The 18,774-nt window shown below is 47.5% G+C and overlaps 1 non-coding gene across 1 annotated transcript; it reads right to left on the minus strand.

Moving 5' to 3' along the window:
• Positions 1-17,973: 17,973 nt before the first annotated feature.
• Positions 17,974-18,045, minus strand: Trnaa-cgc (transfer RNA alanine (anticodon CGC)). The gene has a single exon. It is a non-coding gene; the product is annotated as a tRNA-Ala (tRNA).
• Between the last annotated feature and the right edge of the window lie 729 nt (positions 18,046-18,774).

Here is an 18,774-nt window from a genome sequence, read left to right on the forward strand (position 1 = left end):
GAACGATGAAGTGTCCTCTTCATTTCTTAAGAGGCTGGGCGATGGCCTCATGCTGACCTAGGATGATGTAGACCAGGCTGCGTAGGCCACATACGCCCAGGTAGTCTACGAATAGGACAAACACCATCCACTGATGTTGGTGTACGTAGCACTATCTAGGCCTACCAGCCTCGACGCCTATGCCTCACCAACGCGAAAGGTGGCTTCAGGTTCTGACAGGTCGCCGGCTCTGTCGACAGACAATTTGTCGACGAAATGACCGAGGCATCCACGAATTCCAAAAGCTTTACTATACCACATACTTCAATACACATGGACCCCTCTTCATCACGATCACGAGCGGATCCTATAACAAGTCATGACCAGCTGCTGGTGCTCATTTATCACGGTGATGATGCCCTTGTTCAAGAACTGTCAAGAACTTCTTGCACACATGCACACGGGTTCGTGAAACGCGAGTGCGTTCTCGGGACACGTGTGAGCACTACATATCAGCTTACCGCTTCTGGTGTTGGTAATACCCATGTTGTCATTGTCAGCATTACCCAACCGTAAACAACTGCTTATATAACACATATGCAGCTCTTCAACATATATATGTGTGCATATAAAATATATAGAAATCTTTTGCGTCATTTTGTAACCTGTCGTCAGTAAAAAAAAAAAAAAAGGTTACGCCACAGTCACCCACCCGCCGCATGCTTCGCATAACATCGCCTCCCACGGTACGTGGGATCTGCCGAATTTTTTCTTATTTCGTTTTTTTTTTCTTATTTCGATCGATACTGGTTACGGACACCGGCGGCGGCGGCGGCGGACAACTGCGGCGCCAAAAACGGCCGGTGAAATGATCTCATAACAGCTTTTGCTGTAAAACAACCTGAAATGCAAGAGAGGGAAAAAAAGGCGAAGTGGTCAGCAGACGGGGGAGCGCGAGTACACAGCAGTCTGAAGGACGTCGGCAAAATCCAGAATGATAGAAGAAGATGGGAAGGGTGATACGGTGCGATGTCACTGTCTTGACCAGCGCCACTTTATTTGTGGATATGTGTGATGAAGATGCTTGTGCACAATCTGACGATGGCGCGGTTCGTAATTCGTATCATCCAACGAGGCTGGGGGGCAGTTTACTGTGAGGCATATATGTATTAAAGGGGCACTGACACGAAAACTTTATGTTTTCGTTGCTTTGCGTCAAAGGAAAGACCGAGCTCTCAAGAGCACTGGTAAGCGTGAGTGCACCATAAAAAGGTAAAACAGTATGTCTTCAAAAACAAGTTTCGGTCAGTACTGTATCCTGACGACACAACACGGTACGAGCTTCTCGTCACGTGCTCGCGCAAGATATCATGACGTTTCCGCGGCCGCTCCGCTCCGTGGCTCCGTTGGTGACGCACAAACGGCCATTTTGAGTGTTTTTGGTGAAGCACAAGCGTTCATTTGGAATTTTTTGGTGCATCTCTTCATAAGAGCTACCCATACTGCTGCGTGAAGTCACCAGAATCGACACTGTAGCCCGACATCGCGATAGTGTCGATGTCAGTAAGTGCGCCATGCGAAAATCGACTTTAGTGTCAAAATCATATATCTTATCAACATTTACTGAGCCTCAAACTTGCTTGCGGCCGTCTCTGTATACAGTATATTTGCATGGCAGAGTAAACACATTTTCGACACTGGTGTCAATAACCCTTTAAACGGAATAATGAAAATATCTGCAGATGTAAGAGGTGTTGTCGTCGTGGTCTTAGTTGCATTGTGTTCGCCGTTGTTTCACGGTGCTCTGGAGTTGCTAACGACGGCTGGCCTCATAATTGTACGAACGCCACATCTATTTGATACAAGTACTTCTTCAGGCTCACCTAGGCTATACGTGTTGTATACATTTTATTTCGTGACATTATAGAATGTGTAACGCTTCTCGTAGATTTTATGACTGATAGTCGTCCTTACATTCTGCGAAATTGAGCTCAACGAGGCTTCTCAAAAGGGAGTGAACGCGCAACTAAAGTGGAGGCACATAAACTCGATTGAGCAGGCTATTTTCTTTATCACTGATGCAAAGAAGCGTTATATTGTCACGTGGTCGTGACGTCGACGAAGACAACAGTCAGCACGTCCGAGATGAAACTGTTTATTTGGCCGAACTTGTGGCCGAGAAACTGAGAACTAGAACTACAGCAATACACGCTGTACAATGATAGCGGCGAACAGGGCGTCGTCCGTCGATCAACTGACAAACGGTCAAGCGCGTCGGCTTTTATAGAGGCGCTATGGAACTTTGCAGCAATATCGCTGGTGGCGGCGTTATCTCTCGACAAAGCTTCTCGAACACTGCTTCGCGGCCAGCGTCGAGCGTTGATAACCGTCCTTGCTGGTCAAACTCGAACACATCAAAATAAAAGAAGCGGGCGTGGCATTGCCCCCCACTGAAAAAGCATCGTCCCGATGCTTGCAACAGAATATGGGAAGGGAAAAAAAAGTGTATACACAAATAATTTACAATAACAAAGGAAAAAGTAGAGTCCCCAGGTTCGCTTACGCGCAAAAAACGGCTTAAGGCGCACGACATGGACGACTTCAGGTCGTGCGCGGCGTCGCTGGGAGTTCGTAATGCCGTCCGGGACGACCTCGTAGTCAAGAGGTCCGTGACGTCGAAGCACCTTGTATGGGCCGAAGTATCGCCGAAGAAGTTTTTCACTGAGCCCACGTCGGCGTATCGGCGTCCAGACACACACACGGTCACCGGGTTGGTACTCCATGTGGCGTCGTCGAAGAATATAGTGACGGCTGTCGACCCTCTGCTGGTTCTTGATGCGCAGGCGGGCGAGCTGTCGAGCTTCTTCGGCGCGTTGCAAATAGGCGGCAACGTCGAGATCGTCTTCGTCGGTGGCGGTTGGTAGCACTGCGTCGAGCGTCGTTGCCGGGCTCCTTCCGTAGACCAGCTTGTACGGCGTCATTTGCGTCATTTCTTGCATGGCCGTGTTGTATGCGAAGGTCACATATGGAAGAATGGCATCCCATGTCTTGTGTTTGACGTCGACATAAAGGGCCAGCATGTCGGCGATGGTCTTGTTTAGCCGCTCGGTGAGGCCATTGGTCTGTGGGTGGTACGCTGTGGTCCGGCGGTGGCTTGTTTGGCTGTATTTCAGTATTGCCTGAGTTAGGTCAGCAGTAAACGCCGTACCTCTGTCGGTGATGAGGACCTCTGGGGCGCCATGACGCAGGAGGATGTTCTCAACGAAGAACTTCGCTACCTCGGCGGCACTGCCTCTGGGTAGGGCCCTTGTCTTGGCGTAGCGGGTGAGGTAGTCGGTAGCTACGACGATCCATTTGTTTCCGGTATTGGACGTCGGGAACGGCCCCAGTAAGTCCATCCCAATTTGCTGGAACGGCCGTCGAGGTGGCTCGATAGGCTGCAGAAGTCCGGCTGGCCTAGTCGGCGGTGTCTTGCGTCGCTGACAGTCCCGGCAGGTCTTGACGTAGCGAGTTACGTCGGCGACAAGGCGCGGCCAGTAGTACTTTTCCTGTATTCTTGCGAGCGTGCGAGAAACACCGAGGTGTCCAGACGTCGGGTCGTCATGCAGAGCCTGGAGGACCTCTGGTCGCAATGTCGAGGGCACTACGGGAAGGGAATCGGCGCGAAGCGCCGAGAAGTTCTTAAGGAGAACACCGTTGTGCAAGAAAAACGACGTCAGTCCTCGCGTGAATACCTTGGGAACAACGGTGGTCCTGCCCTCGAGGTATTTCACAAGGCCCCTGAGTTCTGGGTCTGCTCGCTGTCGTTCGGCGAAGTCTTCGGCACTTATGGTTTCCAAGAAGCAGTCATCCTCCATGTCGTCCTGCGGCGGTGGGTCGACGGGGGCGCGGGACAGGCAGTCAGCGTCGGAGTGTTTTCTTCCGGACTTGTAAACGACGGTTGTGTCAAATTCTTGAAGTCGTAGGCTCCACCGTGCGAGGCAACCTGAAGGGTCCTTCAAGTTAGCTAGCCAACACAAGGCGTGGTGGTCGCTCACAACTTTGAAGGGCCGGCCGTAGAGGTAGGGGCAAAACTTCGATGTAGCCCAGATGATGGCCAGGCACTCCTTTTCTGTTGTGGAGTAGTTGATTTCTGCCTTTGATAGCGACCGGCTAGCATAACTGATGACCCTTTCGAATCCGTCGGTCTTTTGCACAAGGACGGCGCCGAGTCCTACGCTGCTTGCGTCGGTGTGGATTTCCGTATCGGCGTATTCGTCGAAATACGCAAGTATGGGAGGCGTCTGCAGGCGTCGTTTCAATTCTTGAAATGCTTTAACTTGCGACGTTTCCCACCTGAATTCGACGTCGGCCTTCGTGAGTTGCGTCAGTGGCTCGGCGATCTGTGAAAATTCCTGGACGAAACGTCTGTAATAGGCGCAGAAGCCGAGAAAACGGCGTACGGCCTTTTTGTCGGTGGGCGGCGGGAAGGCAGCGATGGCAGCTGTTTTCCGCGGGTCCGGGCGAACACCATCCTTGCTGATCACGTGACCCAAGAACAAGAGCTCCTCGTACGCGAAGCGGCACTTTTCAGGCTTCAAGGTGAGTCCAGAGGTCTTGATTGCTTGAAGTACAACTTCAAGGCGCCGAAGGTGTTCGTCGAAGTTTGAGGAAAACACAACGACGTCGTCCAAGTACACGAGGCACGTCTGCCACTTCAAGCCGGCCAGTACTGTATCCATAACCCGTTGAAAAGTCGCAGGTGCCGAGCAAAGACCAAACGGCATGACCTTGAACTCGAACAGGCCGTCTGGTCCTATAAAAGCAGTCTTTTCTCGGTCTCTCTCGTCGACTTCTATTTGCCAGTAACCGGTCTTGAGGTCCATCGACGAAAAGTACTTTGCGTTGTGTAATCGATCCAGGGTGTCGACTATCCGGGGAAGGGGATACACGTCCTTCTTCGTGACTTTGTTCAGGCGACGATAATCGACGCAAAAACGTAGAGTCCCATCCTTCTTCTTCACTAGCACCACCGGGGATGCCCACAGACTCTTCGACGGCTGGATGATGTCGTCGCGTAGCATTTCGTCGACCTGTGTCTTCACGGCCTCGCATTCTTGCGTCGAAACTCTGTACGGGCTCTGACGGAGTGGTCTGGCGCTTTCCTCTGTTATGATGCGATGTTTTGCCACGGGAGTCTGCCTAATTCTTGACGACGACGAAAAGCAGTCCTTGTATTGCAAGAGCAGGGTTTTGAGCTGCTCTTGTTCGTGCTTCTGAAGGCTGGGATTGATGTCGAAAGCTGGTTGCGGTGCTTTATTCGTCGGAGTAGGTTCGGGAGAATCGGTGAGGCCGAAAGCATTGCTGGCTTCTACGATTTCTTCGATGTAGGCGACCGTCATGCCTTTGCTCACGTGCTTGTACTCGTTGCTGAAATTCGTGAGCATAACTGTTGCTTTCCCTGCCCGCAGCTCTGCTACTCCTCTTGCGACGCAAATCTTGCGGTTAATCAAGTGGTGCTGGTCGCCTTCAACAACGCCTTCCAGGTCTGCTGATTTCTGAATGCCGACGGAAATGATGACGCTGGAGCGAGGGGGAATGGCGACCTGGTCTTCCAGCACATTCAAAGCGTGCTTTCTTGGCGGAGTGTGCGGCGGTAGTGCCTTTTCCGTGGACAGTGTTATTGACTTAGACCTCAGGTCGATGATTGCACCATGAAGGCCTAAGAAGTCCATACCAAGGATGACATCTCTCGAGCAACGCAGCAGGATTACGAAGTTCGCGGGATAAATCCGGTTGTTAATGGTGAGTCTCGCTGTGCAGATTCCCTCCGGCGTTACGAGGTGACCTCCAGCCGTCCGGATTTCGGGGCCTTCCCAGGCTGTCCTACCTTTCTTCAGCTTCGTGGCGAACGGTCCACTGATGACAGAATAGTCGGCTCCGGTGTCGACGAGGGCTGTGATACTGTGGCCGTCGATAAGAACGTCGAGGTCGCTAGTTCGTCGTCTTGCGTTGCAGTTAGGTCGTGGCGTCGGGTCACGGCTACGTCGGTTTGTTCCGCTGCTTCCACGTTGCGTCGTCAGGTCTACTTCGGTCCGCGAGGTTTCGTCGTCAGGGGTTCGCGTCGTGTCCTGAAGCCTTCGTCGTGGCGGCGGCGGCGTCGGCGGCGGAGGGTCTTCGGTACTTCGTCGTACAGCAACCGCACCTCCATCGGTTGCTGCCCTTAGTTTTCCGGATGCGGGCTAGGTGACCGGCCCCGGGTTGGGCCAGTGTATGGTCGGCGTTGGGGAGAGGCGTAGCGGCCGTGCGACGGCGATCGGGAAGGTCCTCGGGGGGTCCACTGCGCTCCTGCCAGATAGTCGGCGATGTCACGTGGTCGTTCACCCTGCTGTGGACGCGGCGCGTCAACGGCGAACCCACGCAGTCCCATCTCTCGATAATGGCAGCGGCGGTAGGTGTGGCCGTCTTCTCCGCAGTGGTAGCAGAGTGGACGATGGTCGGGGGCGCGCCAAACGTCGGTCTTCCTCGGCGTGTATCGCTGACCGGCTGGCGGGCGGTATGACGTCGGTGGTGGCGGCGGTGGTGCCTGGCGGCGGAACTGCTGGTGCGGCGCGGCGTCTAGACGTGGGCGAGGAGGTGGGGCGTTGCGTCGGGCTGCAGCAGCATAGCTCATTGCTTGCAGCTGCGGCGGTGCCGGCTGAGGAACACCCAGTGACTGTTGGATTTCCTCGCGTACAACGTCCGCAATCGACGTCACTTCGGGCTGTGCAAAAGGTGCGAGCTTTCGCAGCTCCTCTCGCACGATAGCTCGGATCGTTTCGCGCAAGTCGTCGGAGCCGAGGGCATGAACTGCTGCGCTGTCTTGGAATGCGCGGCGATTGTACTGTCGGGTTCGCATTTCCAGCGTCTTCTCGATGGTTGTGGCTTCGGCAACAAATTCCTGGATTGTCTTGGGTGGGTTCCGCATGAGCCCAGCGAAGAGCTCCTGCTTAACTCCTCGCATGAGAAGGCGAACTTTTTTTTCTTCGGGCATGGTAGGGTCTGCGTGGCGAAACAGCCTGGTCATCTCTTCCGTGAAGAGCGCCACGTTTTCGTTCGGCATCTGCACGCGGGTCTCGAGCAGAGCCTCAGCCCTCTCTTTGCGGACGACGCTCGTGAATGTGGTGAGGAACCTGTCGCGAAAAATGTCCCACGTTGTCAGGCTTCACTTGGTTCTCGAACCAGGTCCGAGCGGCGTCTTCCAAAGCGAAATAGACATGCCGTAGCTTGTCTTCGCTGGTCCAGGCATTAAAAACGACGACTCGGTCGTAGGCTTCGAGCCAGCTTTCCGGGTCTTCGAACGACGATACGCGGAAGGTTGGCGGCTCCTTGGGTGTCCGGAGAAGGATCGGTGCGGGCGGCACAGCGTCTGTCATCGTCGCTGTGCTCGAGGTCAGGATCTTTGTTTGCCGGGTCTTTTCAGGTAGAGGCTCGTGCTCTGGCGGTAGACCTTGTTGCCTGCGGCTTGCTCGACGATCCGGGTTTTCTTTGCCGTCGTCCTCCTCGCGGCTTGGGCTTGGGTCAGCGCTTCGCGGGGGCGTCCGGATCATGGAAGAAGCAGCACCTCCATCAGATGTCACGTGGTCGTGACGTCGACGAAGACAACAGTCGGCACGTCCGAGATGAAACTGTTTATTTGGCCGAACTTGTGGCCGAGAAACTTAGAACTAGAACTACAGCAATACACGCTGTACAATGATAGCGGCGAACAGGGCGTCGTCCGTCGATCAACTGACAAGCGGTCAAGCGCGTCGGCTTTTATAGAGGCGCTATGGAACTTTCCAGCAATATCGCTGGTGGCGGCGTTATCTCTCGACAAAGCTGGAACATTCGCGTGCGGCGCGCAATCTTAACAAAACGATCTACTAAAATCGTGAAGCTTCTCGAACACTGCTTCGCGGCCAGCGTCGAGCGTTGATAACCGTCCTTGCTGGTCGAACTCGAACACATCAAAATAAAAGACGAAGCGGGCGTGGCAATATCTACAGTCGTAGAAGAGGCCCGCACAAGGACTCTCGCGGGTGCCGTGAATGTAGCGATGTCTCAAAATACACAGGAAAGCGAAACTCAGTTTTTTTTTTAGGAGAAAGCTCTCAAACAACACCTCTTTCTCTTGCTGAGTTCCTGTTTCGATTCATCCTTCTTTATTTTGTTGTTCAGAGAATACAAAATGCGCCTCTGGAGAACTAAGCAAAGCGTTGGACGGGGAAACGCCTGCATGGTATCGTGGTCATTTATCATTCCCTGCTCGGCAGCCTATCTTATTTCGCAGCCTTTTCCAACGAGCTCGCGTTTCTCGCGTTTTTTCCTTATTGAATGTCACAGCTTCAGAATGAATCAGTAGGAAACGGCTGGCCCTAATTTTTTTGCAGGTGTTTCTTTTCTGAGTGTTAAACATCAATGCCTAGCCATTTACAAGTCAGCCATGTCGTTGAGGGGCAGTTCTCGGCGTGTTGTTTTCTCTAATTTGCCTCTTCATTCCAGTGTTACTGCACTCACAGAAAAATAAATAAGCCAGCCGCAGAACAAGTCGATTGTAATAGAACAACAGAATAAAGCTATATTGGATTAGCGACGGCCCATGTGCCCGGATGATTTGGTGTTGATGTATAGCTATAAAAATGAGAAGTATAAAGCAGAAAAGTCTATAATCACCATCACCAGAGAAGTAAGCTTTTCTAGTATACAGGGTGTTTCAAGAAATCTGTCCGAAAATTCTCAGAAATACGGAAAGTGAGATGTTTTTCGCTGCTTTCATAATTACTCTTTCTGGGGCGGCAGGCATCTTAAAATGAGTAGAGGCATCAATGATGACATTTATTAAAGAAATTAAGGTAATGAAAATTTTAATTGGTGGATACAAGTGATCGCCTCAAGTGGGAAATTTGCAGCCCTTCGTGCGAAGAGCCTGTTACCGCTTTCAGATTTCGCAAAAGCAGCCGCTGACCATTATTAGCGAGAAATTAAATCTGACCAATTTCATCGGCGAAACCGAAACCGAAACTTGGAAGAAAGCAACTGCTATACTCTTCCGAGATGTCCATCATCAGGAAGCGTCGTATACCAACCACCGATCGACTTCGCTTCGCGGTTGTGCGGGTTTCGTTTACGATTAGAGCACGTATGGCGCGCGTACGGTAACAAATGCAGAAGAACTAAGACCACTGCCAAGGCCGTCGTGAACAATGACATCATTCTGGTCGTCTGCTAGTTGCGCTCATCGGAGCTTCGGTTTCGGTTTCGCCGGGGTTGTGGCAGTGGAGTGACATACCCATAGGGCCAATGGGGACGTTTTTCCGCTTCCGGCGACGGTGGCGGTTCCTGGGATGGGCGGTAATTGACTGGATTTTGGATTTCTGCTGGAGGCGAGCTAGTCCGAAAAGAAAAATTCCAATATGGCCGCGCCCGTTTGCGGTCGCTTCCTCGCTCGTGGTGCCGCCAGCCCCGCGGCCGCAACGTCGGTTCGAGCGTTTGCGCACTAATTACTACTGCACTGTCTTCTCTCTTTATTACCGATATACGTACGTAATGTGTGTAGTTGTTTTTCTGCTTCGTTGTAGCCTCTGTGGTAGCATGGCGAATGGTGGCGAGCGGCGCCGTCGCAGCTGCATAGCAGCCGCTTTCGGCGCGCGCTCGAGAAGCAAAAAGCGCATATAACTTTCTTCACATGATATTTTATTGAAGGAAACGTAAATTGCTGCACATTTAGGCAATATTTGGGCTATAATATCGGTAATAATAACAAAAGAAAACGAAAAAGATTCGAAATACTGCTGTGGTAAAACCTCAATACAGGAATGCGTACATCGAGCACGCGTACAATATAAATAGGATACGAAAGCGCATAATACAATCACATAAGCATGGTAAGCATATAAAGAAGTGCTACATCAGCGTAAATAAGTGTACACATACTAGTTGTATAGATTATGAGTAACAGCATGAAGCGAAACAATCCCGCGCATTGAAATATATCATAACAAAACAAGTTGTTCGAATGGTTGGTTCATACTGTGCAAAAGATAATGACGCAACGCAAGCAGAAGAAAACAAGGGGTATAGGAAAAACACCCTTTCCTGTACTTTTTTTTTCTTTGCCCTGCGTTGTGTCATTGCCTTTTGCACATACACACACACACATACTTTTGCATATATGTACACAGAAAGTGCACCTAACAGTCATAGCCTTTGGCTCATGTAGACGAACCCATGGAGCATAAGTATATCACTGTCATAATATGCTGCAGTGCTACAGCATATTATTTTGTAAAAGCAGTGAGACAAATCTACCATTTGGCTCAGCTATCCCTGATCATGTTTTCCTCCAGGTAAATGTGTTGCAGGCAAGCTCACGTGATGTGAACAAGACACGCGATGCTTTAATTTTCATGTAATAAAGGGAGAAAAACGCAACGAAGAATGGTCTAGACTCAGTTGCAGAGGTGACCTTTGAAACTTGTGGAAACATTGTGGTTGTGACTGGTGAACAACAGCAATGATCACAGGTCATTAGTTAAGTTCGAAGTGGTGCGAAATACTCAAGGTAACATGAAATATACACGAAGATAAGCATCTTATCAAAGAAATAAGTAGAGTAAAGTGCAAAGTTGAATGCAGCTTCCCTATTATTTTTCTACCAGGTATCATGTTGGATCCATCACAATGTCAGAAGATTTTCTGAGCAGTACTTAAATTGCAGATGGGGAACGCTGCACAGTTTCATCATAATGTGTCACTAACTAGAACTGCATCGCTTGTCATTCGTTGGTTCAGGAAGTGGAATGCCGGAGTTTGCAGAGTTTAGTTAAACAAGAAACACAGTTGCTCTACACAAACAGTACGTTGTGAATAGTTTCAGTGAGTATGGATGCATGCTTCTATTTCAAACTAACATGCATGTCAACCGAGTCGCAGCTTCTGCACAAACCCCTCTGGAATCCTCACAGAGCTGAGCACTTCATCAATGTATCTTTTATGCCTGTGAATAGCTGACACCATCAGTTCTTTGCAGTGGCACAACAGTCATGACCAGAGGTTTGTAAGTGAAAAGTGACAGAGCCCCTGGGTGCTGAAAATCTTTTGGACTTGGTGAGCACTTGAATTCATGCATGCTTCAAACTTCGTGGCCCGTCGCAGTGGTCTAGTGGTTACGGTGCTCAACTGCTGGCCCGAACGTAGTGGGATTGAATCCCGGCTGCATATCAATGAATGCAATATGCTTGAGGCCCATCTGCCTAGATTTAGGTGCATGTTAAAAAAACGCCAGGTGCTCAAGATATCTGAAGTGCTCCACTCCACTACTGCATGCCTCATACTCGTATCACGTTTTTTGGACATAAAACCTCCACATTTTTTATTAATCAACCTATTTTTGCGACGTTCATTGTGAATTAATCACACTGTTACTGTTTGTAAAGACTGCTCCAGTGTAAAACGAGTCGTCAGTACTATATAAATTTTGGCATTTTTTGGGAGGCTGGATGTTTGATTGCCTTCCAAACCATGTCAAGCAAACAGAAAGAAAGCAGAACAAGCAGGGTTTTCCAGTGCATTTTGGGAAGTGTTGGCATTTCCCAATACTAAAGCAATCCTGAACGTCTGGTTGTAATACTCATGCTGATAGGGGCGCACAAGGCTTCAAAAAAAAAGTTAGTCGGTTAAACTTGTATAATACAAAAGTAACGCGGCAGGAGCAAAAGTAGTCAACGTATTACATACAACCACAGCAGAATTATAAATACACATATATAAATATACAACTACATAAAATATACATATATACATAAAAATACGTACATATACACATAAAAAAAGAAATAGTGCAACACATCTAAAAAATGGATAGGAAATGGGTGCAGAAGGCTGCACTAGAAATCCAATTTACATAATCATGTTCTAGAAAGGCACAGGATAAATTTAGCCTGCTACTTTACGTTTTTGCTGGCAGCAGCACTGTGCCTTGACTTTGTTTCTTGTGTGTTTTTGTTTACAAATGTAATGTGCCAATGTAGCCTTGTGCGGCAGAATATTTTAAGAAATTTCTCAGTGCAGCCAACTGAACAGAAAATAGCTTGCCGGATTGGCATCCTTTCCACCAGATTTTTGCACACATTGGGAAAATGTGCACAATAGTTGATTTCATGTCTGAAAGCCGAATCTAATTCCTTTATGTAATTCAGACATGATTCAGAGGTTACTGCAATGGAACCGAGGAGTTTCTCGGGTACACCACTTTCCTTGAGTAGTGCAAAGAATTGGTGTCGTCCATGGAGAGAGCCACCATCCACTTCAAGGAGTGTTCTCTCACATATGCACTCACTAGTCCTCAGTTCAAGAAAGCTGTTCACAAGAGTACCAGCGACATGGTACACAACATTTTCATTCACCATGTCGGTCGCATCTTGTGAAGATGCCTGCAGATCAGATGAATCAGAGGCCTGCTGCGTGCTGTGGCTTGTGGTTGGTGTGCTGCTAGTTGACAACAATGCAGATGCACTCTCCAAGTTGTTGAGGAAAGCAATTGTTGTCACCTCAGTTTCCATGAGAAAGGTTGAAGAGCTTGCCAATCCAAATATGTTTTAGAGCCGCCACGAATTGGTACACATTTGGTGTCTCATTGCAGCCATGTTTTTGACAAATGATTCCAAAAACGTTTTCTAGGGGATGTTGCTGCAATCAACGTGTGAAAAGATGAGTGAAATCAAAGTCCTCTTTTAAATCATTCCACAGCAACAACAAGGCTTTGATTGTAATCTGCCAACCTTTAACAGTGCGCGGCTGCTTGTCCCGAGGACTACCAAAGTGCCATTGGGCAATCCAACTGATGTATGACTCAAGGGAAGCACGATGTTCCGACCCATCAATCATTGCATACCGCAACTTATCGTCCTGATTTTTTAGGGTCGAACTGTTCTGGCTGTCAAAAATCTTATCCATTCTTTCTGTGAACAGAGCTGTAAATTTAGCATCAAGAGGAAGCTCTTGAATGGCAATGAGAGTGAGGAGTGCCACAGAGACAGATTCACTGAATACTTGTGTGGCATACTTCACTCTTATGTCAGCCACGGCCGCTGGATGAAAAAGCGCACTTTTTATCCAGCGGCCGTGTGTCAGCAAAGGGCATCTTGTAGATATGTTGCTCTTTGAGCTTCCTTGGCAATCATTCTTTTTTAGATGTTCAGTTGGTGTGTTAGAGGCGTGATTTGCGAGTATTTTTGTAAAAGGTTTCAATGTACGCCCAGTCAACAACCTCGGAGCCAATCGTGAGCTTGTGTTTTCTCAAATTATTCTGCGTGCATTTTATCAGGTGTGGGATGTCAAACATGAAGTATAGTTTGCAGTTGTTGACAGTAAAACATGGTTCATGAAGAGAAGGGATCGGCATTCTTGACAGGCTGACATTGTTTGACCCTTGATCATAGATGACCACTTTTACCAAAAGACCTTTTTTTTCAAGCTGCATAATTACATCTAATAGCAGCTTGTGCATTGCAAGAGCTGACGTTGCATTGCGGGACACTGCAAAGGCTACTGGCTGCATCCAAATTCTCGATATGCCAGACACAGCCATTAGAATGGCTGCATTTGCCACACGAGAAGTCCTTGTGTTTCCATCATATGTGTAGCCAATCACTATATCTTTTCATTGATCGTACATCAAATGTCTTTTCAAGGCTATTTAATCGAATAAAAGACAACATGCTTTGTCTTGCAGAGGCCAAGCTTTAATGATTGATTCTATTGCATCCATGGCACCTGGAATGATACCAGGTGTCATTGGGATGTCTGCCAGCCAGCACCTGAGTGTCCGCACATGTGGCAAGTGAAGCATTTCTCTGAGGAAGCGTGAATTGAGAGTGAATTGTTTCATCCATTTGGACCAATGTTTTTTTTTTTTATTTTGGGAATGTACCAAGCCTGATTCGTGCTTTAAGCAGTTCAAAAAAGGTCCTTTGACAAATCCGGTTCAAGCTTGTTTAAAACCTCATGCTACGTTACTCGCCTCGCCTCGTCCCTTTTTTTCATCTGACCGACTGCCTTGCGGTACCTTTCACTTCGTGAGTGAAGTGTTAGCAGCTTCTTTTTGGTGCAAAGGGTGTGCACAGAGCTGCGTTTTCTTCGCCCACTTTTTTGGCGTTTCTTGCATCTGCTCCGCGCTGCTGCCCTCCTTGGAAAATTGGAGGCCGCTCGGACCAGGCTCAGCTGAAAAAAAAAGACATGGAAGAATGCGAAGGTATAGGCTTTCATCAGTCTTGTAGAGAAAAAAAAATCACGATTAAGCTATCAGGGCGCAATCACAGGGCTACTAATATACGGACCACTATGTGCTGCCATGCCATTTTTCATTGGAAGCAATGTGTATTCTGCGACTGAGACAGGAATCATAATTGATTTATACATTCCAAGCATTTTATCTTCAAAGAATCATCCATGATTAAGGAAATATAAGAAAGCATTGCAAAAATGAACATTTCATCAAATGCTGAACAGAGGCAATGACATTTACAAAGTGGAGGATTTTGAATTATTCATTTCATAAATAGCTATCTGGGCTGCATAAGCCACATTTACATGAATGCACACCTTGATTGTGCATCATATTATGCTGGCCCATCTCGCAGAGCTACTCTCATCACAACAAATCGGACAGCACAATTTTCAGTGTGAACCATGTAGGTACAACTGCACCCACCTTATATTTGAAATATAAATAATTGCGTGAACTAAATCACGGGTTGCAGGCCCTGAACTATATGTATGGTTTTGTCCACATTATAGGTTGTGACAATATTACACAGGCTTAGGTGTCCATATCTACTAAAAAAACATCAAGACTACTGGTCCATACTTCCTTATGCAGATGCACGATGTGTACTTTGCCATAATTCTCTCTCTCACTTTTTGCACTTACCATCACTTGGTGAAACCTGTGACGGTGGTGTGGGCCTTCTTGTGGGTGTGCATGGCGAAGCGGCTGTTGAAAAAGAAATAAATATGCTATAAAAGGCTGGCAAGCAGGTATTTTATTACCCTCACTTTGCATTGCACTTGCGAATACTGAGCAACAGACTTGTGGAGCAATTTTCAAATGTGCCTGGGAAAAACTACTCAGCGTTTTTATCACTATGGAATGAGCTCAACAAAGAAAGCACTGAGTCTATGCATTGATGTACAAAAATAAAAGATATGTATACCACGCAACAAAGCTTTCTTGCAGGGAGGTTGGTTTGTTGTGAACTCATAACGAGCTCCACAAACACTAGAGGAGTAAGGACGGAAACAGGACAGAGTACAAACTATTTATACTGTGAGATGCCAAAAGCCATTTTCGCTGCTCTATCTCCCTGTTTCTTCATTTTGCGTTTGTGCAGCATGCTATCAGTTCATCCATACCATGTAAACAGTGCACTCAGACATTCTTACTAGAAAGCATGCAAAATGCTACTCTATGAGTGCAAGTTTTTGCAAGCTATTCGTGCAGTATTACAGTGGCACCACCAACCAAATATTCTGTACCCTTTCATTCCAAGCAGAAAGGTGAAACAGATCCTTGTTCGGTACACCTACCTTCCACACTAGGGGGGCAGTCTCAGCAGCAGGGACGGCAACTCGCTTGCAGTAAACTGGTTGTCTGCAATTAAAGTACTCGAACTTAGTCACCCTACGGTGAAAAACCAGCTGTTAGAGTAAATACACTTGCAAGCTTTTAAAGGCATGACACTAAGCTTAATAGATGTGCTTGTTTTTAATCTCCACTAAATTATAATTACAGATAATTACATATATCCCGACAATATTCTCTGAATTAAAACTTGATATATGAAACACAACTCGATCGAGTTCTTGTTTTTCCACTGCTTTTGCGAGTCGAAACGATATTGTAAGCTTATAAGGAATTATGGTGTGTAAACGCTAAGCGCAAACAGCGCATTGAAAAAAAAATACAGAAAAGTGAAAGGGTGGCGGTGGGGATGGGTCCAGATTAGAGAGGAAAAAAAAAAGTGGCCCCGCGCGATAAGCGCGGCCTGTTTCATGAACATCCAAAACCGAGCTTGGCCATGCCTTCGCCCGTTGGAAGCATCACGAGGGAGTAATGAAGAGATAAGCGAAACTGTTTCCGGGAGCTTCCCGAGAGCGAAAAGGGGCAGGTGGGTATCACGCTTGGTTCAAGGTCCCCCGTCGAACAGCGCGGCAAGGTACGCCGAAGGGAAGGAATGAGGACAATTTACGGCGACAAAAATCCGAGCAGGCGGTCGGTGTGTAAACAGACACACAGATGAGGAACGCGGTGGTTTTCACTTGTGCAACACCGCAGCACACATTCGAATCTGAGGGCAGTGTCCCGAGTTCGCTACTGGGGCCTCCACAATAAATTTGCGAGCGATACTTTCGTCGGCTGCGAGCACCACCCATAAACTACACGGACGTGATGTATACGCACGCATTAAAGCGCTTAAAAAAACAGCTGCAGCGAGCACAACAACTATCCCACTCCGTTAATGTTACTAGCACGCATAAGTTAAAGTAACACGTAACAAAACACCCTGAAGACACGGTTGCATGACACGGTAATCCGAATTGGTTAGCTTTCATGAGATAGTAGAGGTAACGTCAGGCACTGAGGCACGCACATATATACTAACGTGAGCAACCATAACTAGCGAACAGCTCCGTTTTTGAGAGGTGACGCCGCGTCGAGCCACAAACTGCAGCCCGCCCACTAATTTTAACTTATTATCGTAACCATTTCTCAAACAGATAGCTGCAGCAACGAATGGCAGCAAGAAAATTCGCTGTTCATTCAGCAGTTTCAAATCATAACGGTCAACGACAGTCAAATCAAAACTTTGCGAACATCTTGGGAAATATATAATAGTGGACTTATAAATACCTGTGGTCAGCAGGGATTCTGAAGAAGTGTTCGCCTTCATTCCCCAAGGAATCGCACCACTTCACACCGCAATAAAGGTGCGACATCGCTGCTCCTCACTGCGGTGGTAAAGTTTGCGTTTCTATGCGCTCTCGTGCTTGCGCGTCGTCTGCTTGTGCGCTGCGCAGGCGTGATGGCGGCGGTACCTAGCGGAGCCACGCACAGTCATGTTTACAAAACTTCTTTAAAACTTTGCCTTGTAATACTCGTGGCTGGTTATAGTTTAATGCAGAAGTACGTTTTTATTTACTACTGTGTACTACCGTGGCCGCATTATTTTATTTTAATTAGGCTTACTGAGGCCTTCACTTCCCGCCCGTACCAGGTTCGCTGCAATCGTTTCGACGGTAGCGACGCCCCATGGCCCGGACGCCAAACTGCCATCATGCCTCGGGCCTGGTTGAATTCCATAGGTCCGCAATAATTACCATAGAACGATTTTTCAAAATCTCTAAGCGGCAATGGCCTCTTCACAGGAAGGAGAGTCATTCTCCCGTTTGACGATTTGTCACCGCTAATTAAAAAGCTAATTCAATTATTTTATTTTAATATTGCCGTCAATGATGTGTCTAGTCATCTAAAGATGCCTCTCACCACAGAAAAAGTAATTAAGAAGGCAGCGAGCAAATATTCTTCTTCCCTTAGTTCTGATGATTTCCAGACACATTTCTTGAAACGCCCTTCATGTAATCAGGTGACAAAAGACCTGAAGTATTGTAACTGGCTTGAGGGCAGTGCGCCTCAGTTTATAGCATATTTAATAAAGTAATGGCTATTAAAAATATACAAGGAGCTAAGAAAAGTAAAGAGAGTCAACTCATGCACTAGCTATAACTCAGGTGACCTAACAGCTACATAAAGGTTTGCACACTTTCTTATGCGGTATTAGTAGTGGTAGGAAAGCGACCTTTAAGAGCTTTTTTTCTTTGTTATACACATTATTAATGAGAACTAACAGAAAATAATGCCACGAAAAGTATAGGGGATGTTATTTATAGTAATTAGGATATAAATGCGAAGAAAGTGAAGTGGACGAAAAGATAACTTGCCGCCGGCAGGGATCGAATCTGCGACCTTCGAATAGCGCGTCCGATGCTCTACCACTGAGCTACGGCGGCGGTCATCCTCCGGTCCACTTTATAGGGTATATACGTGCATTCAGCACGATACACTAGCCTAGCCTAAACAATTCGCGTCCAGGCAATGCAGAGAAATCATTTCTCGCAAGGAGACACAAATTCACAGGATATGCGCAAGTACGGGTGACAGCACAGCCTTGTTCAATAAAAATAAAAGCTGCCCGGCAAAAATGTAATCAGGAATTAATTTTGCCGGTAATTCGCATCTATGAATTTCGCGTTTCTCTTCCAGAATCTAGAAGCATTTTCTAGCAGCAGTGAAATAGGGAAAGAAGTGATGAATGACACGTATGGAGGTTGACAGCACTGGTTAGAGTGAAGGTTCCAGACAAGATGGCGTTGGGTTAAGCAGTTAGTCTAGGTAATGTTGGCTAAACTTCTCTGAACTCACGGAAGAAAAAGTACAAAAATAGTCAAAGCAAGAGACAAGAATATGGCTGCTTTGGGCTACAGATCGCTCCATCATGATAGCCACACCTGAAGGAGGTACGTTTCATCTCTATTGCCACATTCAATCTGCGTCGCGTAGACGACGACGCGCAGCTAGAAAAGAAGACAAAGACCGTCTTTGTTTTTTTTTATTTCTTTGTATGAATATGCAATATTTCAAAATGTCATTTAAATGTTCACATGTCCAGTTATCGGAAAATCCTTCAGGGGGTTACGAAAACCATTCAGGGGCCATATTACATGGCCATCATCATCATC

Source organism: Rhipicephalus sanguineus, chromosome 5 (genome assembly GCF_013339695.2).
Source record: "Rhipicephalus sanguineus isolate Rsan-2018 chromosome 5, BIME_Rsan_1.4, whole genome shotgun sequence".
In the NCBI taxonomy this organism is placed as follows: domain Eukaryota; kingdom Metazoa; phylum Arthropoda; class Arachnida; order Ixodida; family Ixodidae; genus Rhipicephalus; species Rhipicephalus sanguineus.